General features: G+C 40.3%; 1 protein-coding gene across 4 annotated transcripts in view; it reads left to right on the forward strand.

Moving 5' to 3' along the window:
• Atp7a (ATPase copper transporting alpha) overlaps nucleotides 1–25,319 on the forward strand; it is a 107,353-nt gene that overhangs the window by 9,341 nt on the left and 72,693 nt on the right. For 2 of the 4 annotated variants that reach the window (XM_087599118.1, XM_087599120.1), the window contains exon 2: nucleotides 17,174–17,284. The exons of the other annotated variants lie outside the window; for them this stretch is intronic. The gene's annotated coding sequence lies outside the window, so the exon portion shown is untranslated. The remainder of the gene's footprint in view (nucleotides 1–17,173; nucleotides 17,285–25,319) is intronic. 4 annotated transcript variants of the gene reach the window in all.

The raw sequence follows: 25,319 nt of genomic DNA on the forward strand, positions 1-25,319 counted from the left end.
CTAGGAATTGAACTCAGAACCTCTGGAAGAGCAGGCAGTGTTCTTAACCACTGAGCCATACTCTCAGAACTTGGGATGCAGAAGCAGGCAGATCTCTGAGTTCAGGACCAGCTTGATCTACAGAGTTCCAGGACAACCAGAAACTCTGTCTTGAAAAAACAAAACGAAACAAAATCCAAGAAACAAAACAAAAAAGAAAAGTGCTTAAGAAGTAGTGAGCTTACAATACATTTTAGTTACAATTACTATTCTAATATGTTATTTATTGTAAAAGTAATTTTAGCAACCTATGTAGTAAAATTCTAAATTGTAGCTCTTCTCTGCTATCAATTTACTAGATTATAGAATTATATTCTAATCAATACTGCAAGCAGTATCTGAGTTCTACATAATGCCTCAGAAAAATGAAGACAGATTGGGAGGAGCCAACAGTACACCTACTATGAACATGGCATCTTGAAACTCATGCTAACTAGCAGATGAAATCATCACGATGTAGTCATTCTGCTTCTCTACCAAGAAAGCCTGTAACAATATGCTTGTGTAATCAGCAAGCCGCAAACGCTGGGGCTTCAAGATTTTCCAGGTGATTTCCCTAATTGCTAAATGCAGCATCTCAATTCTGCTTAATGAGTTTTGAAATAGAAAATGTCAACAAGAGAAGAGGCCTAGACATCTCTAACCTAGAGTGCAAAAATAACTCTCTTCTCACAAAGTTGGCTGTGGATGGGATTCTCATGCAGTATTCTGTATTGTAGGAAATATTTATGGTGTGCTTCCTGCGTCTCCAATTTTACTTATATCCTGTAAGATAAGCAGAGATTTACAAAGGTGTCTGGCACCAGTGGAGCCTAACCAGGGAACTATGTTAAATGCGGAGAAATTATGTATTAGGCTGTGATACTGTTTCTAAGGTATTTGGTAATTACAAAAGAAAGTGAGTAGGAGTGTTTGGCATACCTGTTCATCATGGAGTGGGACTTCGGTTCCTTTACTTATTGAACAATGATTTACCAAGTAGACACCCTGCTCACCAGAGGTATGCTAGTATGTATACCCGTACACACAATTCTACCTATCTGGACTTTATAGATAGTGGTATGATTTACATATGAGAAAGTATTTTAGATGAAGGGACAAAAAAGAATAAGGGGATCGAATGGTGTGTGGCTTTCAGTGAAGGACTGGCCAGTAGGGATCTTATGTCAACACAAAGCATTGAAGTGAAGGCTTTGGAGATTATTTAAGTTGGGGGTTCAGTGTTTTAGGGAGCATGAGAAGTATGATCTTTGGAGTCACACTGCTTTGCGTTAGCCTTATCTCTGATTTGTTTCACAAGTGTTGAATTTCTTGTAAGTTTTCTCAAGGATACAACTCCATAGACATTTGTGTCAAGTGACTGGGGTCATTAGGCAGGCTAATCAATACGTATACAAAGTGCCAGTGGGAAGTCTTAGAGATCAGGATAAAAAGAAGGAAATTAGGTGAGGAAAGAGAAAAAGCTAGACCGTGTGACAATTGTTAGGCTGCCAAGTGAATTCAAGGCAAGACAGTATATTTGACTAGTCTTTCCCCATCCCCCTCCTTTTTTGGAGACAGGGTCTCATAAGTTCATGCTGTTTTCAAACTAGCTATGTAGTTGAAGATAATGACCTACCGATCTTCCTGCCTCCGTCACTTGAGTGCGGATAACTGTGTATCACCATGTCTGCCTTATGCATTGCTAGACATTGAATCCAGGGCTTCACATGGGCTAGGCAAGGGCTCTACCAACACACACCACTACTAGCCGTAGCCTTAGTTTCCTTTTCTCTTTCTGAGAGAGGATCTCTTTCTGTAGCTACAGCTGAGTCAAACTCTTTGTATAGCTTAGGGTGGCTTCAAACTTTATGTGCAGCCCAATCTGTCCTAAAACTTGGCTCTACTCTGGCCTCAGCCTCCCAAGTGCTAGGATTACGGAGGTAGGGAGGGGTGTGTGTGTGTGTGTGTGTGTGTGTGTGTGTGTGTGTGTGTGTGTGCACCCAGTTGTTGCTTTTGTTTCTGATTGTGATTCTCTTTCCCAAATATGAAGAGAACCAACTACAGCTACTTGAAACATCCATTTGAGACCTGCTGGTAGTTTTGTAAATTTTTGTGACTCTGGGGATGGGGCCCAGGCACTTTTGTGAGCTAGACCAGCTGTCTGCCGCTAAGATACACCCACAGCCCTGAAAATGCAGATTATGTTCTGCATCTGAAGCATGTGGTCAATTTTAGATTATCTTTCATAATTGAAGCAACTGGCCAGACCAGTTGTGTCTTGGTTTTCTGTTGCTCCTAAACACAATTCGGATAGAGGTTTATGGAGCTAGAACTGTTTGTAACCCCTGTTTGTTTTCCTGTTGCCTCATGAATGCCTGTCATGACCTGCATTTTCTCACCTTTTTTCTTTGTTTTGTGGAGTCAGGAGTTCTCTGTGTAGAGTCCTGGCAGTCCTGGAACTCACTCTGTAGACCAGGCTTGCTTCAAATTCAGATCCACATGCCTCTGCCTCTGGAGTACCCGGCTCATTTTCTCACTTTTTACCTTTGGGGTTGATGTAAGCGTTATATTCTAGAAAGGTTAGATAATACTGTCCTGGTACTTAGTTCTTTTCCTCCTCACCAAACAGGTAGAAATGATCACATAGGATCAACTTTGTCAGTCCAGTCTTTTGTTGTGATCATCTCTATCTTTGTATAGCATTTTCTTTCTTTGATTTAATGCTTTAAGACAGGTCTCCCTATGTAGCTCTGACTTGCTCTCTAGTCCAAGCTGGTCTTGAACTTTTGGTAATTCTCATCCATCTGCCTCCTAAGTGCTGGGTTTATAGACAACTGAGCAGCAACACATGGGAAAAGTGGCTTTGGGCCTGGTTTTGTTTTTGTTTTTGACACAAGGTCTCACTCTATAGGCTAGGCTTGCCTAACACTCACTATGTAGATCAGACTAGCCTAGAACTCAGAACAATACCCCTGTCTCTGCCTCCTGAGTGCTGGGATCATAATTATGAATTATGTTTAATATGAGGAGCTTCTTCATTTATAATTTTCAAAAGCTGAGTAACATAGGTTTATTAAGAAAACATGAAAAAGAACTCTTGAAGAGGGGTTACTGGGGAGAAATACTCAGCTTCTGTAAAATCTTGTAAATATTCGTTTGTGTGTGTATGCTTATGTATGCCATGTCATATGTGTGGAGGTCAGAGAACAACTTAGAATTAGTTCTCTTCTACCGTATGGGACCTTGGGATCAAATTTAAGCCTTTAGGCTTGGTAGAAAGCGCCTTAACTTATCCTCTTGCTATAACCTAGCTTTTAATTTTGGCATCCTGCGATGAGGCACTGCTGGTGTAACTGCAGAGAGAGAGAGAGAGAGAGAGAGAGAGAGAGAGAGAGATGCTTTGCTGCACTATTCTGTCTCCCTGAGAATCTCGTCTAGGATGTATGACAGGAAGGGAGGAGAGGACACTTTTGGAACCAGCTTGGTGCAGCTAGGAGTTGAGGTTTCTAGATGTGCCAGTAGATCCTGATCTGCAAGTTTGAGACGCCCTACTTTTGCACTGTTGTGCTACATGAACCCCCGGGACATGGGATTGTGCAATGGTGGGCACGAAAGCTGCCCAAGCCATCTTCTTTCTTCAGGCGGTTTACCTACTGTGTACAGACAGGCAGTAGGAGTTCTGCCAAGGTCACCATTTGACTCTTTTCCTTTCCCATCTTAAGGTTCCTTCTTAACGCCACAGATAAACCTTAGGTGTTTGTGTGAGACTTTCAAGAAGCAATGCCAATTTTCTTGCTCTATTTAGTCTATATTCGCTAGTAAAAATGACAGTGTCTGCTCTGTGTAGCATGAAGGTTATAAAATGCCAAGTACAGTAATTGTATGTAGGACACTGTAGATTGATCATAGAGTGTGGCGCAAGGCTGAGCTAATATTCACCTTGGTTATGTTGTAGTAGTGGGAGGTGCACTGGCTTCCAGCTGAGCCTGGAGTTTTTCCTCTCTGCTACTAACACACCAACCTTGAGCAAATTAGTTGGCGTTTGCAGACTTTGCTTCCTCCTCTAAGTTATAATTGATAATGCCATCTCTCTCTGTCTACAAAGTTTCAGTTTGTAAATTTTTATTTATCTTTCTCTCATATTACATCCCAACTACAGTTCCCCTTCTCTCCCTTCCTTCCAGTTCTCCTCCCTTCTCCCCTGTCCCCCAGATCCACTCTTTCTCCATTTCTCTTCAGAAAAGAGCAGGCTTAGTGCTATCAACTGTCACAGCAGAAAAAGATGCAGCAAAACTAGGCGCATCCCTCATATCGAGTCTGGTCAAGACCGCCCACCAGGAGGAAAGGGTCCCAAAAGCAGGCAAAAGACTCAGGGATAGCCCTGCACTCCCACTGCTAGGACACAAAGTTGTACAACCAGAATGTTTGTGCAGAGGATCTAGGGCAGACCCATGCAGGCTCCCCGGTTGTCAGTTCCATCTCTGTGAACTTTGCTGAGCCCTGCAGAGTTGGTTCTGTGGGCCATGTTCTCCTGGATTCCTTGCTCCCTATTCTACAGTCCTTCCCTCGGTCTTCTGCAGGGTTCTCCTGGCTCCGTCTACTGTTCGGCTGTGGGTCTCTGTGTCTGCTCCCATCAGCTGCTGGAGGACATCTCTCTGATGACCACTGGACAAGGAATCCATCTGTGACATAGCAGACCCTCAGCTGGATTCATTTTATTGCTTTCTTTTGGTTTTTCTAGACAGGGTTTCTCTGTTTAGCCCTGCCTGTCCTGGGACTTACTCTGTAGACCAGGTTGGTCTCAAACTCAGAGATGTACTTGCCTCTACCTGAGATTAAAGGTGTACATCACTACTGTCCTGTGAAATTTTTCATTACGTTTATTTGTATGCAAAATGTACCTTTGTAACCACTGTTTGAATTTTCAATCTTTTGAAATAGGATTTCACTCTTTACAGTCTGCCTTTCGTTGTGGGCTGGTGGATTGAGCTCTGGTTTCCAGGCTCTCGTACACAGGAAGTGCTTTACCCCAAAGCCATCAAGACATGCTTAATTTAGATAAGAATGGACCCAAAGTTTAAGAGGAGCAAATGTGTTTGTGCTGAGAGAAGCTGTAAGTGCTTCCTTTAAGAGGGAAGGTGAAAATTCAGCTTGCCAAAAAAAAGAAAAATACCGGCCATCTTGAGCTTGTTAAGAGCTGCAGTGAGAGGTTACAGAAGACGATTCTGTGGTAAGAGCACTCACTCCTCCAGAGGACCAGAGTTTGATTCCCAGTGCCTACATGGGTAGCTCACAATCCCGTGCAACTTCAGCTCTAGGTGATCTGATATTTTTTTCCTTATAAAAAATACATTTCTTTTACAATTTTTTAAAATAAAAATTGCATTAAGAGAGTTTTATTTTGTCTGTGAAACTGCACAGACAAGCAAACGCCAAACCCCAGCTCCCTTTTCTATTATATTTTATACATCACCCCACAGGTCATGATAAATAGCTAGGAAGATCATGAATTAGATTTGTGTCTATATAGGAAAAAGCATTTCGGGTTTGGCTTCAGGCATTCACTGGGGATTTTGGAATAAGAGACCGTTGGGTAGAGCGGCGACTTCTATACTTATACATTTTCAGTTTTGATCAGTTTATCTTTCTCTGTGTCATTTGGATACATTTGGAGACATTTCTATGTCCAAATTAACTTCCTTTATATTCACACTACTTTTTTCTTTTTTTTTTTTTTTTTTTTTTCGGAGCTGGGGACCGAACCCAGGGCCTTGCGCTTCCTAGGTAAGCGCTCTACCACTGAGCTAAATCCCCAGCCCCTCACACTACTTTTTTAAAGAAATGATTTGCTTATTTTTATTTTGTGTGCCTTGGTGTTTTGTTCGCATGTGTGTTTATGTTATAGTGCTCATCCCCTGCAACTGGGGTTACGTACACTTGCTGCCATATGGGTGATGGGGATTGAACCTGGGTCTTCTGGAAGAGCAGCTAGTGCTTTTAACTGCAGAGCCTTCTCTCCAGCCGTTAAAGTCACAGCACTTTCAATTGGATTTATATCTAAAATTTAAGAGAAAGTGTTTGTACCTCTACCCTGTGTGTACAGTGCCTGTGGAGATCAGAAAAGGGCTTTTAATCTGCTGGAAGTGGAGTCAAACTTAGTCATGGGAAGCAAATGAATGTCCTCTGCAAGAGAAGCAGGCACTCATAATTGTCGTTCCAAGTCACTTCACTTTCAAAGGAAGTGTTGTCAGTGAGAAATCACTTCTCTTGGAAAGGGAAGTGTTGTCAGTGAGAAAACATGCAGATTTAGGTTTGAGCTAGAAGTTGTTAGTTCAGCCTGTCTCTATATGTGCACATGCAAGGATATGTATGTTCGGAATTCATCAAAGGTGAAAAGAAAAGTCACAGTACGAAAGTACTTTACACGTTTATTTCAATTCAGGCTTTGTAGGACATATTTGTATTCCCAGCACTTTGGAGGCTGAGGCAGGAAGATTGTGAGCTCTAGTCCAATCTGGGTTGCAGAATTTGTGACCCTGTCTCAAAAAAAAAATCAAAATGAAAAATACTTCATTTTTTTTTTGTTTTTGTTTTTGAGACAGAGTCTCACTATGTAGCCCTGGCTGTCCTGGAACTTACTCTGTAGACCATGCTGGCCTCCAACTCACAGAGACTCTCCTGCCTCTACCTCCCAAGTGCTGGCATTAAACTGTATGTCCCCACCACCCTGCTCTTCAAATATTTAATAGAACATACTAGACCAAAATTTAAAATTGAGTTGTAGCTTTACTCCCCCACAGGGTTTTAGAATTCAAAATGTCCATCCTAGGGCTGGGCTGTGGGGCTCTGGGTCTGATTGCCTGCACAACAAAAAGGGTGACTCATCCTTTAAAGCAAACTAACTAAAGGCAGAAAACAGCTGATCCAAATGGGGGAAATAGCTTTCTTTTTTAGGTCAGGTCTGTCTTTTACAAACAAATGGTCAAACAACAGAACTCAGGAGTAGATTCTGGACAGAACATTCTTCCTATAAATTATGATGAATTTGCACTTCCCGCCCCATTGTTAGAGTTTGAGCACCATGTTCATAAGCTAGGCTACACTACCCTGAATGAGGACTAGAAATACCCTAAATAGTAAGCATTATCGTTGGTGACAGTTTGTCTTGTTCTGCTATCTCCACCCTGAGACAGGGTTTCTCTGGTCCTGTAACTTGCTTTCTATACCAGGCTGACCTTAAACACAGATTCTCTTGCCTCTGCCTGCTGAGTGTTGGGATTAAAGGAGTGCACTATCATGCCTGGCATTGAATTCTTTCTTTCTTTCTTTCTTTCTTTCTTTCTTTCTTTCTTTCTTTCTTTCTTTCTTTCTTTCCTTTTTTTTCTTTTCTTTTTTCGGAACTGGGGACCGAACCCAGGGCCTTGTGCGTGCTAGGCAAGCGCTCTACCACTGAGCTAAATCCCCAACCCCTCTTCCTTTCTTCCTTTCTTCCTTTCTTCCTTTCTTCCTTTCTTCCTTTCTTCCTTCCTTCCTTCCTTCCTTCCTTCCTTCCTTCCTTTCCTTCCTTCCTTCCTTCCTTCCTTTCTTTCCTTCCTCCCTCCCTCCCTCCCTTCCTTCCTTCCTTCCTTCCTTCCTTCCTTTCTTCCTTTCTTCCCCCCTCTCTTTCTTTCTTTCTTAATAGGTTTTTCTGTGGAGTGCACATGTAAATTGCTTAAAGGTTACCATAGTGAGACAAATACACATTGCAGACACATCTGTTCTCATGTTGTCCCGTGCTTCTAGACATGCTATACCTTTCCTCTATCTTTGTTAGTATATATCTTTTGATTCCTCCTCCCCGTTAACCATCTCTGCACATTTGATTATATTGATTCTGTGTATAAGTAAGATTATGGGATATTTTTCTTTTCCGCGTTTAGCTTATTTCATTTGGCAAATCCTCCTACCTCATGAAGGACATGGAAAATGGCAAGCACTTTTCTTTTTGAAATAAAGCTTAATCTCCCATTGTATCCATGTTCTGTACATTATTTTGTCGTTTATGCTTATTAGCATACATTTATTATACATGAGGGGTTCTTTATGACAGTTTCACACCTGTATTATAATGTGTTTGATCAGATTCCTCTCCTCAGCCTTCTCTCTTGTCCTCTCCCTCTGTTGCAGATCCCTTTCTCTTCCCAATTAGTCCCCTCTCTACTTTCATGTGTTTTTAAGTGACCTGATGAATTTCATTAGTGTTTACTTATAGGAAGGGAGGGGTTGTTTATAGGATCATGCGATTCTAATTCATGTCCTCAACAACTGAGGAAAACCTCTCTCTAGAGGCCAATTTGTCTTGATTTCTGCTTGGCAAGTATGCATTTGAGCTATTGCAGAATTTATCTTGCTCTTAGCAATTCAGTACATTTGAGATGGTTATATTAGTGCCTCTGCTTCTTTGGGATAACAAATCACTTAAAACTTGCTCAATAAAAGCCCTAAAGGGGGCCTAGAGAGATGGAAATTGGTTAAAAGCACTGGCAACTCTTCCAAAGGACCCAGCTTAATACCCGTATACACATGGTGGTTTACAACTATCTGTAACTCTAATTCTAGGGGACCTACCCTCCCGAGGCATCTCTGGGCACTACATATACGTCATGCACAGACATACATGCAGACAAAATATACACAAAATAAAAATAAGTAGATCTTTAAAAAATAAAATAAGTGGGCTGGAGAGATGGCTCAGTGGTTAAGAGCACCGACTGCTCTTCCAGAGGTCCTGAGTTCAATTCCCAGCAACCACATGGTGGCTCACAACCATCTGTAATGGGATCTGATGCCCTCTTCTGGTGTGTCTGAAGACAGCTACAATGTATATATAAATGAATAAATCTTTAAAAAAAATAAAATAAGCTCTAGAGCCATGAATTCCTTTATGTTTGCTTGGCTAACTAGTTGTTCTTGACAATGTGAAATTGTTATTTATTTTCTCTTTTTCTTAAACGGATTTCCCAGTTATTTCCAGTTCATAATTTTTAAAAAAAATTTAAAATAAACATTACACACCAAAATTAACCTGACCCCCAAAACTATAAAATTCGGTCAACTAATATAGTTAGAGCAGCCATTTGATTTTTTTTCTTTTTTTTTTTTCAGAGCTGAGGACTGAACCCAGGGCCTTGCGCTTGCTAGGCAAGCGCTCTACCACTGAGCTAAATCCCCAACCCCTAGAGCAGCCATTTGAAATTGAGGCTGTGGAGCTTCAGAGTAGATTTTATACTTTCACCATGGAGCACATTTATATGTGCTTGTCCACCACATGAAAAATGGAACTAAAAAAACAATTAGCTTTATGTCCTCTTACATAACGGTTACCTGCCCTCAGTCATACCCAGACTAAGAGAACACATTTGGCAAAGACTCCTATACAGAATACATTTTTGAAATCCTCAACATTTAACACTGAGAAAATAACTAAATAATAAAGTGGCAAAGGCTATAGATCTTCCACTTAGAATATATAAAGATGCTAGCTGGGTTTGGTGGTGCATGCCTTTATTCCCAACACTCAAGAGGCAGAGGTAGGCAGATATCTGGATTCAAGGCTAGGTCAGTGTACAGAGTAAGTTCCAGGATAGCCAGGGCTACACGGAGAAACCCTGTCTCAAAAAAAAATAAATGTATATGTATATATGTATGGATGTGTATTTGTGTATGAAGCGTTCTCTCTCTCTCTCTCTCTCTCTCTCTCTATATATATATATATATATATATATATATATATATATATAAAATAAACTATAACGTATCATGGTCATTGATAACAGGAGAGATTATACATATGGCAGGAGGCATATGGGAAATTTTTGTATTTTCTGGTCAATTTTGTTATGACCTTAAGAATTCCCTAGAAATAAAGTTATTTTAGAAAACACAAATTACATTATTAGAGTGTGTAAAAATATAAAGCAAAACTGGCAGCCCTGCAGAGCGACTGGAGCATTTATTGCTTGTGAGTGGGAAAGCAAAAGCAATACTTACACTGAAGAGAGCGCCTAGCTGCAATTTCTTATGTAATTACCTGTATTTATCCTATGACTCACAGTCCTCCTTCTAGGTATCTGCCAAGAGAAATGAAGGCTCAGGTTCACAAAAAAGCTATAGTTGGGTGCTAAGGCCGCAGCTCACAGTAAAACAGACATATCTGTGGTTTCGATCTGCTGCGTTAGAAACCTGACAATAAAATAACCCTTGTGTAAGTAACTAATGTTATTTAGCAATAGTCACCAAAACTGGCCACAAGCCACTTCTTTCAGCCAGTAACCAGATAAGCAGAGCGTTGTACTCCAAGCCATGCTATGCTACTCTTTGATAATAAAGAAACTGCCTGTTGATTCATACTATTATGTCACTGAATCTCTAAAACTGCTGTTTGCTGAATGAAAGAAGCCAGCTTCAAAAGGCCACATAATGTAAAATTCCATTTATATGACAATTCCAGAAAAGCAAAACTAAGTAGGAAAACACTGGGTGCCAGGGTTTCAGGGTACAGGAAGTACTAGATATAGAGTAAAGGAGTAACATGAGATTTTTGGCAGTTCCCTCTTCCCTCTCCCTCTTCCCTAGCCTGTTCCCAGTATTCCATCGTTTCTTCCCTTGCCCTCTCACACGAAGTCAGTGGCTGCGTGGTTGGTGTTAGTGCTTGCTTTGCTCGTTCTCATAGGAAGACTAAGGCTGCCTTCGTTATACTCTCAATACTATAGGAGGGACAGTTCAGGTCAAGAAAGTAATGAGCCAGACAGCGGTGACACTTGCCTTTAATCCTAGCACTTGGGAGGCAGAGGCAAGTGATCTTTGGGAGTTCAAGGCCAGCCTGCTCTACAGAGCTAGTTCCAGGACAGGCAGACATAGAGTAAACCTGTCTCAGAAAAAGAAAAAAAAAGAAAGAAAAAAAAAAACAAAAAAAGGAAGTAAATAAGATGTTGTTTATTATCCCTATATGGAAAGCTGTAGAAATATCTTAGCTAAAAATAGTGAATCACAGTGTTTATCATACAGAATATAGACTTTTTACTTCGCTGGATGTTGTGGTTGTATCAGATAAACTTACTATGCTTAAGCTTTGTGTAGAGTAGACTATTTGCATCAGTTAATGCTAAATTCTGCAACTCTAAGACCTGCTTGGTCCCTTGGAGAAAATCATTTACCATGCAATCCAGGCAGCCTGGAAGTGGGGCAAATGCTTTTCTTTTACTAGCACCTTGAAGTTTCATATCATGGATAGAACAAGAGTATAATAATGATGAGACCATAATTTTAAATAACTTTTTTTTCCTTTTTTTCCCCTGGAGCTGAGGACCGAACCCAGGGCATTGTGCTTGCTAGGCAAGCGCTCTACCACTGAGCTAAATCCCCAACCCTTAAATAACTTTTTAAAGTGCATTCTGCTGACTGGACCTCTTTACCCCTACTATGCCCAGTATTAGCTACCATAACTTCACCTTTATTAATCCCCCTTTCTACTTCCTTTCCTACATCATGGCTTTGCTGTTTACAAGCCTCATTAACTTCTAGTATCTTTTCTCTTTTTTCCCTTTTATTGAAAATAGATTTATTTCTCACATAATAAACCTGATTATGGTTTCTTTCCTCCTCCTAATTCTCCCCTCCCTTCCCATCTACATCCATTCCCTTTCTGTCTCTCAGAAGACCAACAGGCTTGTGAGTGATAATAATAAAATGTAACAAATAAAATATAAGATAAATATTATCACATCAGAACTAAACAAGATAAACAAACAGAAGGAAAAGAGCCCAAGAGAAGACACGGGAATCCAAGACTCACTCATTCCCACACTCAGGAATCCCATAAAATACTAAACAGGAAACCATGATATATACACTGAGGGCCTGGTGCCGACCCTGTGCATGCTGCCTCAGTCTCTGAGTTCCTAAGAGCTTTGATCATGTTGATTTAGAGGGCCTTGTTTTCTTGGTGTCCTCCATCCCCTCTGGCTCTTACATTCTTTATGCCACCTTTTCTGTGGGATTCCCTGAATCCTAAGGGGAAGGATTTGAAGGAGACATTCCATTTAAGGCTGAGTGTTAAAAGGTCTCTTTCTCTGCATAAAGTAGGCTGTTAGTTTCTGTGTCTGTTCTCATCTGCTGCTGGAGGAACCTTCTCTGATTATAGCTGAGCAAGGTGCATCGGCTCATATGTCTCTCTTTTTTAAAGATTTATTTTAAATTCTGTGTATTTGTCTGTGTATCACATGAGCGTGGCTGTCCATGGCGTCCAGAGATGTTAGATTCTCTTTGTATAACGTGAGGATATGGCCCCTTTAAGTTAAGTTGGAGGGAAGGTTTTTGTCGTACATATGAAGGCACAGCCAGAGGCATCTAGAAGAGTCCAGGGCAAGGAGAGAAAGTAGTAAACTGATCATGGTCAGCAGACTTGTCTTAGCTGTGAGGGGAGAGAGGCAGGGGGTGGGAGGAGAGCAAGAGAGGAAGAGAAGAGAGGCAAACAAAAGAACAGCAAGGAAGCACATGGCCAAGATGGCAGGCTTTCAGGGAAATGAGACACTAGGGCAGCAGAAGCCCAGGAGCTGAGGAGTTTACATAGGTGGTGGACTGGGAAGATAAAGGATGCCAGCATGACCTTGGTAACAGCTCTGTGTGGTGCTGACAGGGCCTGGAGGCCAGCTTGTACTTCGGTTTGCTAATAAGTAGCACAGATAGTCATTTGTCTCTACTTTCTTTTGGGCCTGATATTTTGGAGCTAGAGTTACAGGCTGTTTAGAACCATCTGATGTGGATGCTGGGAATTAAACCCTGGTCCGCTAGAAGACTACTATGTGCTCTTAACCACTGAGCCAACTGTCTAGCTTCAAAGGTACAGCAAAGAAGACATCACTCTAAATAAGATTTTAGCATATATAATAGTGACAGCATTTCAGATAGGGAGAAACAACTAGCTCCCTTAGCCAATGGCTTTGGGACAAGCAATTCATGATGTGAGATGGGACAGTTTCCTATGTTAGGAACTTAACGAAAGCAAATTCTAGCTTAGTTTAGTATTGAAATGTAAAGTACAAATGGGAGTAGGAAAAAGGATAAGCACGTGTTAGTGTAGACTTGGGATGGGGAAAGTCTTTCAAACATAATGCCAGAGTCATGATACAAGTTAAAAGCTGCAAAAGGGAAAGGAATCCAGAAAGAGATAAAAAGATAAACAAGAAACCGTTTCAGAGAATCAGCAATAAATATGATGAAGGTATTTTTCATGTCCATAGCAGGTAAACACAAGAACAGTGCACAGGAAATGAGGGCGAGCAATCTCTGTGGTAAGGTTTAGAGTTCTTTGGACATTTGCCCGAGAGTGGTGTAACTGGGTCATGTAGTTCTATTTTAGTTTTTAAGAACCCTCCACTGATGAATATTAGAAATAGGAATCAGCCTGGATGTCCATCAGCAGATGAATATGCTATATACACACAACAGAAGTCTATTCAGTTAGGAGAAAATTGAAATCATACAATGTAGCAAAATGGATGGATTTGGAAATTATATTATTCAGTGAGATAACCTGGATTCAGAAAGACAGACACTACACATTCTCTCATACACAGTCTCTAACTTTAAATATTTATGTGTGTGATATACATAGACTATATGTGACTATGGATCATGGAACTAGAAAAGGGCCTTAAAGGTCTTAAAGAAGGAGATAATAGCGTACATGGAGACTCCTGGCAGTGGAAGTGGGGGAGGGGCACAAGGGAGGAGGAGCAACAACAACAAAGCATGTATGAAAATTCCAGAGGGAATCCCATTGCTTTATATGCTAATTTAAAATTAAAGCTAAAAGTGTATGGTGGAGGGCAGGCATGGTGGCACATACCTTTAATCAGAACATTCAGAGCAAAAACAAGTGGGATCTCTGAATTCCATGGCAGCCTGGTCATATCTCAAGTTCCATAATAACAACTAAAAGGGCATAATGGTAATAAATAGGCAATTTATGGACGGAAATTCAAATGTCAGATAGTCTCAAGTTACCAGAGGTAAAGATCACTAGGTGAACATTTTTTATAGAACAGATTGACAAAACTTCTATCTGTGTATATTGCCTTTTCCATGATAGGCCTGATACAGCATGAGGCCCTGGGTACGATCCTTAGTCCTGCAAAGCAAAACCAACCAACCAAACAAAAACCAAAAACAAACAAACAAACAAAAAAAAACCTGTCAATCTTACTGTGAGAAAGTAGCTACTATGCTAAATTGCTAGCCAATTAGCATGATGCATCTTTCTGGAGAATGGGCTGGGAGTAGTAACAGAGGCTTTAAGAAGTACTAATCAGGGCTGAGCATGGTGGCACACACCATTAGACCTGGTGCTGGGGAAGCAGAAGAACTCTTTGAGTCCAAGGCCAGCATGGTTTATACAGCAAGACCTTGTTAAAAAAAATCACTGTTTTTGAGGCAAGATCTCACGAGTCCCAGACTCCTCCTTCCTTGTTCTCACAGGGCTGGGATCTCAGGCATGCATGCATCACTCTGCCTGGATCCTAAGTACTTGTTTTTGAGGCAGGATGGAGCTCAGCCTGGCCTTGGATTTGTACTAATCCTCTAGCTTTAGCTTCTCAAGTGTTCAGATCGCAGGCATGCGGCACATCTGGCTCTAACCATGTTTATGAGCTGTTAGAGGGAATATAAATTGGCACACTTTTTCTAAGGCCAGTAGGGCACTGTATATCAAAGTTTGCAGTGATGTGCTCTATGATTTAGCAGCTCTACTCCCAGGAATTTTGTGTAAAATAAAGATCATACACAAGGATGTTCATCAAAACAATGTTTGGAATACGACTGAACTGAAAACAACCTTAAATGTAAATCAAAAAGGAATCATTGAAACATGCCATTCACACAATGGACTACCATGGGATAATACTTTCTGGTCCTAGGGTTTGAACCCAGGGCCTCGTGCATGCTAGGCACTAAGTACTTTGAGTGATGTTCCCAGCCTTCATACAACAGTTTTATAAAATGCCAGGTCCTTATTTCTTCTTTTGAGGTAAAAGTTGTTTTGTTTTTGTGGCACTGGAGGTGAAACCTGAGGCCTCTCCTCTACTGAGTGACATCCCTAGCCCTACTTTTGTCTGACACAAGTGTTAGGTAAAGGCCCTCGTTGGCAAGCCTGGGGAGTTGTCAGAGTTACAGTTCCAGAACTGACCTCTACACTTTTACCATGGCATATCCACCCATGGACACATGAGATAAGTAAATAAAATATGATAAAAGCATTTTAGAAATGTATTCAGATCTCTAGAATACACTTTAGGAATGGATTTTTCCCACTTTTTCTCATATCAAAGTTCTCTTGAATGACATCACATGTTACGGTGAGATATAAAATATCTTTATAATGAGTATATAACTATGTTTGTTTATTAGGTAAGAATATTATACTAACAGATTTTTTCCTCTAAGAACAGTGTCACCATGTCATATTCTCTTTTTTCTTTCAGACTTTGAATTATTGCTAGATCATACTCTTTGAAAAGGAACTACATTTAGCCAGGCATTGTGGATCTCTATGAGTTCAAGGCTAGCCTGGTCTATATAGTGGGTTCCAGGACAGGCAGAACCACCTACTCTTCCTCAAAACACTCCCTCTCCCTAGAACAAAGGAACTACATGTTGGACATATACAGATGGCTCAGCTGTTAAGAGTATGTCTTTCTTTTCCAGATGATCCAGTTTTTTTAAAGATATTTTTATTTATTTTATGTATGCTAGTACACTGTCATTGTCTTCAGACACACCAGAAGAGGGCATCAGATCTCATTGAAGATGGTTGTGAGCCACCATGTAGTTGCTGGGAATTGAACTCTGGAAGAGCAGTCGGTGCTCTTAACCACTGAGCCATCTTTCCAGCTCCATGATCTAGGTTTGACTGCCAGCACCTATGTCCTATCTCACAACCACAGGTAACTCTAGTCCCAGTGATCCAATGCCATCTTCCTTCTCTCTCTGAAGACATGTGGCATGCATGTGGTACACAAACATACTTGGAGACAAAACATTCATACACATTAAAAAAATCAAAAGGGAACTACATGTCATATGATTCCTCTGTACTTGAAAAAAACCTACAGCTACAGAAGAAAATAAAATACATCTCATCCAAGTAGATAAAATGGGTAATTTTAGCCTTTCCTTTTTCAGAATACTAGAGAAAACTAGCCTTGCTTTTTTTTTAGTTTATTTATTATATATATAAGTACACTGTAACTGTCTTCAGACACACCAGAAGAGGGTATCAGATCCTATTACAGATGGTTGTGAGCCACCATGTGGATGCTGGGAATTGAACTCAGGACCTCTGGAAGAGCAATCAGTGCTCTTTTTTTTTTTTTCTGGAGCTGGGGACCGAACCCAGGGCCTTGCGCGTGCTAGGCAAGCGCTCTACCACTGAGCTAAATCACCAACCCCGCAATCAGTGCTCTTAACCGCTGAGTCATCTCTCCAGTCCAAAACTAGCCTTGCTTTAATGAAATGGTAGTAATGTAGAAATGTATAAAGTTAAAAAAGGAAATTACCCCCTTATAGACTGTTCTAGTTTGCTTCTCTGTTGCTATGATAAATACCCTGGCCAAAAGCAACTTGGGGAGGAAAAGGATTTATTGCATTTTATCATCTATCATGAAGGGACGTCAGGACAGGACCTCAAGACAGGAACTGAAGGACAGATGACAGAGGAATGCTGCTTACTGGCTTGCAGTGCACATTCAACTCTCTTTCTTTTATCTCCCAGGACCACCTGCCCAGGAGAGACACTGCCCACACAGGGTTGGGCTCTCCCGCCTCTCATTGATCAGAAAACACCCCACTAGCTAGCCTACAGGCCAATCGTCCTGAGATAGTTTGTCAATTGAAGTTCTCTTCCTATATGATCCCAGCTTGTGTCAAGTTGACAAAACACTAACCAGCACATAGAATAATAGCTATTATAGTTTATATTCTTCTAGACTCTTCATTTTATAAATCTGCTTCTCTATCACTGTGAAACATATGTAAATCATATTTTTCTACTATGTAGTGCTTTTTAGTATGACTGCATCAACTTTTTCTGTTTGTTTTCTGTTGTTATTGTTTACAGACAGAATCTCACTATGTCACCTATGCTGGCCTGAACTCACTATATAGATCAGTTTGGCCTTGAATTCATAGAGCTCTACTTGTCTCTGCCTCTCAAGTGCTGGGATTAAAGGTATGTGCCAGCACACATTGTTTGTGCTCTCGTGGTACCTACCTCTCTCTCTCTCTCTCTCTCTCTCTCTCTCTCTCTCTGTGTGTGTGTGTGTGTGTGTGTGTGTGTGTGAATGATCACCATTCAAAGAGCCCCCAGGTTTCTTTTGAGACACGATCTTCCTATATATAGTCCAGGATGGGTTGAGGTTGAGATCTTCATGGCTGGAATTACAAGCATAAGCCACCATGTCTAGTTACTTTCTAAGTTGTAACTATCTTAAATATGCATATACATCTATGGAAGTAGTTTTGTAGGTTAGATTCTTTTCAGTAAAGTTGCCGAGTCATGTACATATTCGTATATGTTTGTATTAGAAAATTGCCTGTCAGAAAGGCCATAGTGATTTATACTTGGTTAACAGTCTGATAAAATATTTTTCTATATCCTAGGTCATATTAGTGTTAGACACATCAAACTTTTAATTTCTGGCCAAGGCAATAAACAAGCAAACATGTCTGTGGTGTTTTGAGTAAGAATGCCCATAATATCCTTATAGAAGAAGGGGAGGGAGAGGGGATGGGGGCTTATGTCCGGGAAACTGGGAAAGGAAATAACTTTTGAAATGTAAATAAAAAAATACCAATTAAAAATTAAAAAAAGAATGCCCCCATAAGTTCATATATTTGAATGCTTAGTCATCAGTAAGTGACAATATTTTTTTAAAAAAAATCAGGAAATGTAGCCTTGTTAGAGGGAATATGTGGACCTTGAGGTTTCAAAAGCCCCCATCAGGCCCAATCCCCCCTCCCATCTCTCTGCTTATGGATCAGGATGTAGTTCTCAGTCACTGTTCCAGAAACGTGCTTGCCACCATGATTCCTGCTATGATGATAATGGGCTAACCTTCCGAAAGGGTAAGCAAGTCCCCAGTTAAATGCTTTCTTTTGGAGTACACATGGACAGACCCATGGCTCCAGCTGCATGTGTAGCAGAGGATGGCCTTGTTGGGCACCAACGGGAGGAGAAGCCCTTGATCCTGCCAAAGCTGCAACCCCCAGTGTAAAGGAATGTCAGGGTGGGGAGGCAGGGAAGGAGTGGGTGAGGAAACACCCTCCTAGAAGTAGGGGGAGGGGGATGGGATAGGGGGTTTATGGATGGAACGGGGAAAGGGGACAACATTTGAAATGTAAATATAAACGTATCCAATAAAAAAAATGCTTTCTTTTGTAAGAGTTGCCTTGGTCATGGTGTCTCTTCACAGTAATAGAACAGTAATTTCTTGTTTGTGTTATGTATTTCATTTTTGGAAAAAAGTCATTCTCTAGCCAACATTAACATTGAAATTGTGATTTTCCTGTCTTATCCATTTACATACTGGTCTTACAGCAGGTGTGTGTCATACTGCCTGGCATTTCAAATTTTTATTTTTAAGTAATTTGATTATCTTTTCATTTAACAGTCAAATGTATGTCGAGCAATCAGGTTGCAAAGGACAGCACACATTAGAAATGTTTAGCGGGAAATAGCATAAATGCTTTAGGGGAAAGAGTGTGAGCACCTGTGCCTCTTTTCTTGCACACCCCTGGAGTGATGTATGGATCAACCATCTTCTGAGGTGCACATGAAGAAATCTCATCTGGTAGAGTTCCGCATGTGTTGCCCAATCAGTCAACTGGCTTGGTTTTACAGTGATTTCTTATTATCTGGCTGAATAGGCCACTGATCAAGTCTGCTAATGAGAGTGATTAGCTTTGTGACAATTGTTATGCCTTTTTTGTAGATGTATTTATTATTTTATATGTACACACACTATGTGCATGTCTGGTGCTCTCAAAGATGATGCCAGAAAGAAGGCTTTGGAGCTAGAGTTGCTAAATACAGATGGTTGCAAGACACCATGTGGGTGCTGGGAATTGAACCTGGTCCTCTGCGAGAGCAGCCAGTGCTCTTAACTGCTGAGCCAACTCTCCAGCCCATGCCATTCTGGATAGTAGGCTAATGTAGGCTAATTATTTTTGACTTCTTTAATTTTTCTTAACCTATATTTGAGGTAATGTATTTAGTTGTCTAGTGTTTAATGTCAATCTGGTATGACAGCTCTTTATGCTGTGTTTATAGGCCAGAGTCCCTGTAGGCCAGCATATGTAATTGCCCAGAATTATAGAGCTAAGTGGTAGCAGAAAGGTAATTTGCCAAATTACCTCAGTAGATCAACAGAAATAATGAGTTGAAATTTCTTAGGCTATGCTGTCACCACTGGAAACATCAAAAGCTGGCCAAGTTCTTTTTTCTTCTGTGGTCTCAGTGTAACATTGTCTTCAGATAAGAGGTTTACCTGTTGCCTTTATTGAACACCTATGTTAAGAGGCCAGTGAAATGGCCATCTATCCTGTTGACCTGACTGTGGTCCTTGGGACCCATATGATAGAAGGTGAGAAAAGAGTCCTGCAAGTTGTTCTCTGACTATCACACACACATGACATTGGATGCATGTGAATGCGTGTACACACACACACACACACACACACACACACACACATGCACGCACACACACACACAAACACAATGTAATGAGGAAGACCTATTTTAAAATCATATATTATATTTCTGAGTTTGTAGATTAGATTTCTTGCAGAATTTCAAGTAATAAGCTTTATCTTTTTTAATTTTTTGTTCCTAAACTTCATTTATGAATTCAAACAAAATATTCCAAATAAATTAATTTTAAGCTTTATTTTTCAGTCCTGTTCATTGGGAAGTAACAAAATTTGTACTTTTTGTCATTAGTTACTACTTATAACCAACCATATAGCTTATAGTTCTTTATATGCTTTTGAGAACTTTGAGAGATGGCTCAGCAGTTTAGAGCTCTTGCTCCTCTTGCAGAGGACCTACATTTGGTTCCAAGTATTCACATGATGGGTCACAACTATCACTAACTCCAGTTCCAGGGGATCCTCTTCTAGTCCACCTCTTGTGACCACCACAGGCTGCAGGCATGCAGGTAATGCATGCAGATAAACATTTACATGCATACAATAAAAATAAATAAATCTTTTTAAAAATGTTTTTGGTAAGATACCTCCATGGGGAAAGGCATCTCAGATGTTACAGTGACTTTGCCTGTATTCCTTTTGGTAGTTACAACCCCTTCACCCTGAGTCCCAGCTCTTCTGTTCATGGATTCTCTCTTGGAGGAAGTGTTTGAAATTCACAATACATGATTTAATTTTCTATTCTACAGGGTGGGTGTAGTCAAGAGTGAAATTCACATCTAATGTTGGTCCTTCCGTTCCAAAAGCTTTTTCATAGTCACTTAGTTACTCTTCTATTGCTGTGACAAGGCACCGTGACCCCAAAACAACTTAGAAGGGAAAGCATTTAATTGGGGGCTTCCTTACAGTTACAGCAGGTTAATCCATTATCATGGCAGGGATCGTGGTGGAAGGGAGTTAGGTAGACATGTTGTTAGGTAGACTCTGTGTTGACTGGGCTGCCCTTGAATTCACAGGGATTTTCCTGCTTCTGCCTCTCAAGTGCTGGGATTGAAGGAACACACTACCACAGCTAGCCAATCATGAAAGCTTTTCAGTTCTCTTTTATTAGGATAATTGTGCTGGGTATGCTAATTTTGTTCGGTACTAATTTTCTTTCTGAACTTGAAATATATCATTTCATGTTCTCCTGGATTTCAGTTTCTGTTGATAAATCTGCTGTTATTCTAATGGGTTTGGCTTTGCATGTGATTTGCTGTTTGTAACAGAACAGGTTGCTAAGGATGATAAGTTAATTGTTTGTAGATGTTAGATATTGTCCATATCATCTTAACTAGCCTGTTTACTTTGCTCTACTCACGGTCAGGGTTGCATCATTATTACTTGGCTGCTGTTTTCTAGGGCTGAAGATACAATACTGTGTTTACTACACTTGGTGGGACTTTAGAAGAAATTTTAGAGAAATATGTTTAAATCTAAGCATTAGCTAGACATTGAAGAACTAGTAGAAAGGAAATACGCAATATCCACTCTGAAAGGAAGTACTCTGCAAAGCTTGGACCACTCATTAATGACCAGTTGTTTGTCTTTTTATCCTAATCCTTTTGAACTCATTCTAAATTATTGTACTAACTTCTTAAGCTAATTATTCATGAATTAGAATTCAAAACTATTATTATAGTCATATCTTGCACACCACCACATTCCTTCCCTAGGAAGGTTGAGGCAGGAAGATTACAAATTCAAGGCCAGCTGCCTATATAACAAATTCTAATAGGTGAGCCCAAGCTGTATAGAGGGATCCTATTTCAAATAAACCAAAAATAAATAAGTAGAGTATATAAGTATACATTATAATCAGTTTTTGTTACAAATTCAGAATAGTACATAGTGTGGAAATTAAGAAAAATTATAAACTACATTGAAATTTGAACAAATTTGATTATCATTAAACAAATCAAGTTTTATTTATATTATATAAGAAATGAAATGACTGTTAAATCAAGTGTATACCTTTTTGTTTTATTCATATTTTAATTTTTTTCTAAGCACAGTGTTTTTTGTATACCATCATCTACAGCCACATTTTAGTTTTGATTGTCCATTTATTTTTCTTTGAAATTTCTGAGCTATAAAACCAAAGCACATTACTTGACAACCAGTATGTATTAACCCCTGATGAGGATGTGAAGAAGCCAAGACCCTTGTGCTTCTAGTAAAGTGTGGTATGTCCAGTCATGGGGGAAGCAATATGGGGAAGCCTTAACAACTAAACACACTTACCACATGAATCACCAGTTCTTCTTCTGGGCACACACCAAACAAATTAAAAAGTGAGACTTGAACAGATATTTAAATTCAGCTATTTATCATAGCATTATTCACAGTAGTTGAAAGGTAGAAGCAGCACAAATGGCTTGACTCACGGAATCCAAAGGGGGTTTATTGGTAGGCTATTATATTGCTTATAGACAACAGGAAGGATTGCCAGCCAGGTTTAGAAAATAAGCGATAACCCAAAGAGGGTAAAACAGAACAAACAAGGTCACATCTTAGTTTGGTGAGGACCTTTTCAGTGCTACTGGCTTCCTTAGATAAATGGATAATGTGGTATGTGTATACAGTGGATTGGTGTGTGTGTGTGTGTGTGTGTGTGTGTGTGTGTGTGTGTGTGTGTGTGTGTGTTAGGAATGTACTATAATGCCTGTGGATTTTTGATCCTTCTGCCTTCACTTGCAAATTCAAGCATTACAGGCATGTGCCAAAATGCCTAGCAAAGCTTAGCTTTTTTTTTTTTCCTCTTTTTTCTTTTTTTTTCCAGAGTTGGGGACCGAACCCAGGGCCTTACGCTTGCTAGGCAAGTGCTCTACCACTGAGCTAAATCCCCAACCCCTCAAAGCTTAGCTTTTATAAACCTAAAACATACATTCATTTCTTCAACAGTATTTATATGTAGAGCCAAGCCTTTTCTTTGTGTTTGGATCCATTAGAAATCTTCATTTTTCTTTTAAAAATGTCTTAGTTATTTTTATTGTTTGCTGTTCTTTATTTTGTTTTATTTGCTTGCCTACATGTATGTCTGTGCACCATGTTTGTGCCTGGTGTGTCCAGACAAGCCAGGAGAGGGGATCAGATCTCCTAGGACTAGAGTTACAGAAGTTTATGAGCCTCCTTGTGTGCCGGGACTGACATAGTTCCTTGGTAAGAGTAGCCAGCAGTGTAAGGGGTTGGGGATTTAGCTCAGTGGTAGAGCGCTTGCCTAGGAAGCGCAAGGCCCTGGGTTCGGTCCCCAGCTCCGAAAAAAAGAAGCAAAAAAAAAAAAAAAAAGAGTAGACAGTGTTCTAGACCACTGATCCACTCCCATAGAATGCATCATTTTCTTTTTCATAAACGATACTGATATTGTTTCATTCCTGATTGCTTGTTTCTCATTTGGTTATATTAAAACAGTGGTGTTCAACCTTCCTAACGCTGTGGTCCTTTAATACAGTTCCTCATGCTGTGGAGACCCCCAACCATGAAATTATTTTCATTGCTTCTTCATAACTAATTCTGCTACTATTATGAATAATAATTTAAACATTTTTAGAGATAGAGGTTTGCCAAAGAGGCCACACTCCACAGGATGAGAATTGCTGTAGTAAAAGGAAGCAAATTTGAGATGTCAGAATTCTTTCGGATTGGAAAGTTGATTTTCTATAGCTGTTTAGGCTGTAACTTTACTGTTTGCCCTTACTAACTGATCTGAAGCACTCGCCTTTGTTCTCATGTGGAGAACAAATCTCTCCTCTGTTCTTATTTTGTCAATTTACATAGTGTTTAATTTTATCTCACAATCATGAGAAAGTCAGTGGGCACAAAGAGCTTGAAGGTCAAGCCCTCCTCTGTTAGTGTGCTGACAATTCCGACGGAATGTGGAGTGTGCGCTCAAGTAGCATGCTGTGGAAACCGCAGCATTCATGGTTAGAAGCCAGACCGTCCACTAAATTGCTGGAGGTTGCTTAAGAGAACTTCTAATAGAGTGAAATTAGCTTTTTCTCACTTAAAGAGTTCTGAATATTTTCCCTGCGTGAAAGTAGAGACCTACATCTTTGTTTTTAATGGCCACCTGCTGTTTCCTGCACAAGGATTATTAGGCTGACTTCTTGTTTGCAGCAACATAAGGTACAGCTGACTCACCTAGCTACAAAAGGAATTTCTTAGGAGGTGATTAGATTGCTTATAGAATCAACATAAATAATGCTCAGCTTGCCTCGATTGAGGACCCAGTGAACCTAGAGCAGAATAAAGTTCCACCCCAGGAGCAGAGTGGTAGGACTTTTTCCCCACTAGTACTGGGTTTTCTTGGGACTAATGCCACTGCCACTGCTGGAATATTATAAAGTTAGTTATAATTGGGAATTTTGTATTTATGATTAATTCATTATAAACAAAAGTTAACATCTCTTTCTCTTTAAAGGCAGGGTCATATAGTCCAGGCTGGTGGCAGAGGATGACCTCAGGCTTCTAATCCTCCTGCCCCCACTTCCCTGGAGTTAGGGAATGCTTCATGATGCCCAATTGGTTTATGCAGTTCTAGAAATGGAACCCAGTACTTTGTGCACCCTCTGCTAACTGAGCCACATCCCTAGCCCACACAAGCTGGTGTTAAAATCACAGCCTCATGGGCTGAGGGGATGGCTCAGGCGGTGGAGTGCTTTCTGGTTTGTTACTTTGTTTTAAAAACAGGCTCGCCCTGTGTAGCCCTGCTTTTCTGAAACTCACTCTGCAGATCAGACTGGCCTTGATATTCAGAGATCCATCTGCCTCCCCAGTACTGGAACTAAATTCATGTGCCACCCAGCATGGCTAGGTAGAGTGCTTTCTGTACGTACCAAAGCCAGACGGCATGTGTCTGTAATCTCAATGCTATGGGGCAGAAATGGACATATTCCTGGATCTCATGGGCAGATAGCCTACCTAGCTGAATCATTGAGCATCCAGTCCTGGGAGAAACCCTGTTTTTTTTAAAGGTACGAAGAGATTGAGAAAGACACTTCTGTTCTCCATGCATGTGCATACATATACATACCTACACAAACACAACACCTATTTGTCTCTCTCACATCCATATATCTACAACCTCCTACACCACAATTCTAGTAAAATGCAGTCATGCCAAGAGCAGACAAGAAACCCCTCACAGACTGTGGTACACCAAACAGATGAAAAGCAAAATTGATTTTATACTGTATGCATATTAAGTAGGAAAATCCTTTTGGTAAACTAAAGCACACCACTCTACAGAACTCATGAGTTCTCTAAGGCTCTGTATGTCTCTTGTAACTTTTGGTTTTCCTTCTCTTTGTTTCAATTCCCCATTCTGGTTTCTTCTTTCTCCTCCTCCTCCTCTTCTTTTTGAATATCAGATTCCACCTTGGCTGTTAAAAAGTGTGGCAAACTGGTGGCTGAGTTCTTCAGTTTTCTCAATATCTCAATCCGCCGCCTGGCCTATCCGTTTTTAAAGGCCTGACTGATCAACATTTGTTTGGCTAAACAGAGCATGCAAGCCTATCATT

This window comes from Rattus norvegicus, chromosome X (genome assembly GCF_021556685.1).
Source record: "Rattus norvegicus strain SHRSP/BbbUtx chromosome X, alternate assembly SHRSP_T2T, whole genome shotgun sequence".
Classification (NCBI taxonomy): Eukaryota; Metazoa; Chordata; class Mammalia; order Rodentia; family Muridae; genus Rattus; species Rattus norvegicus.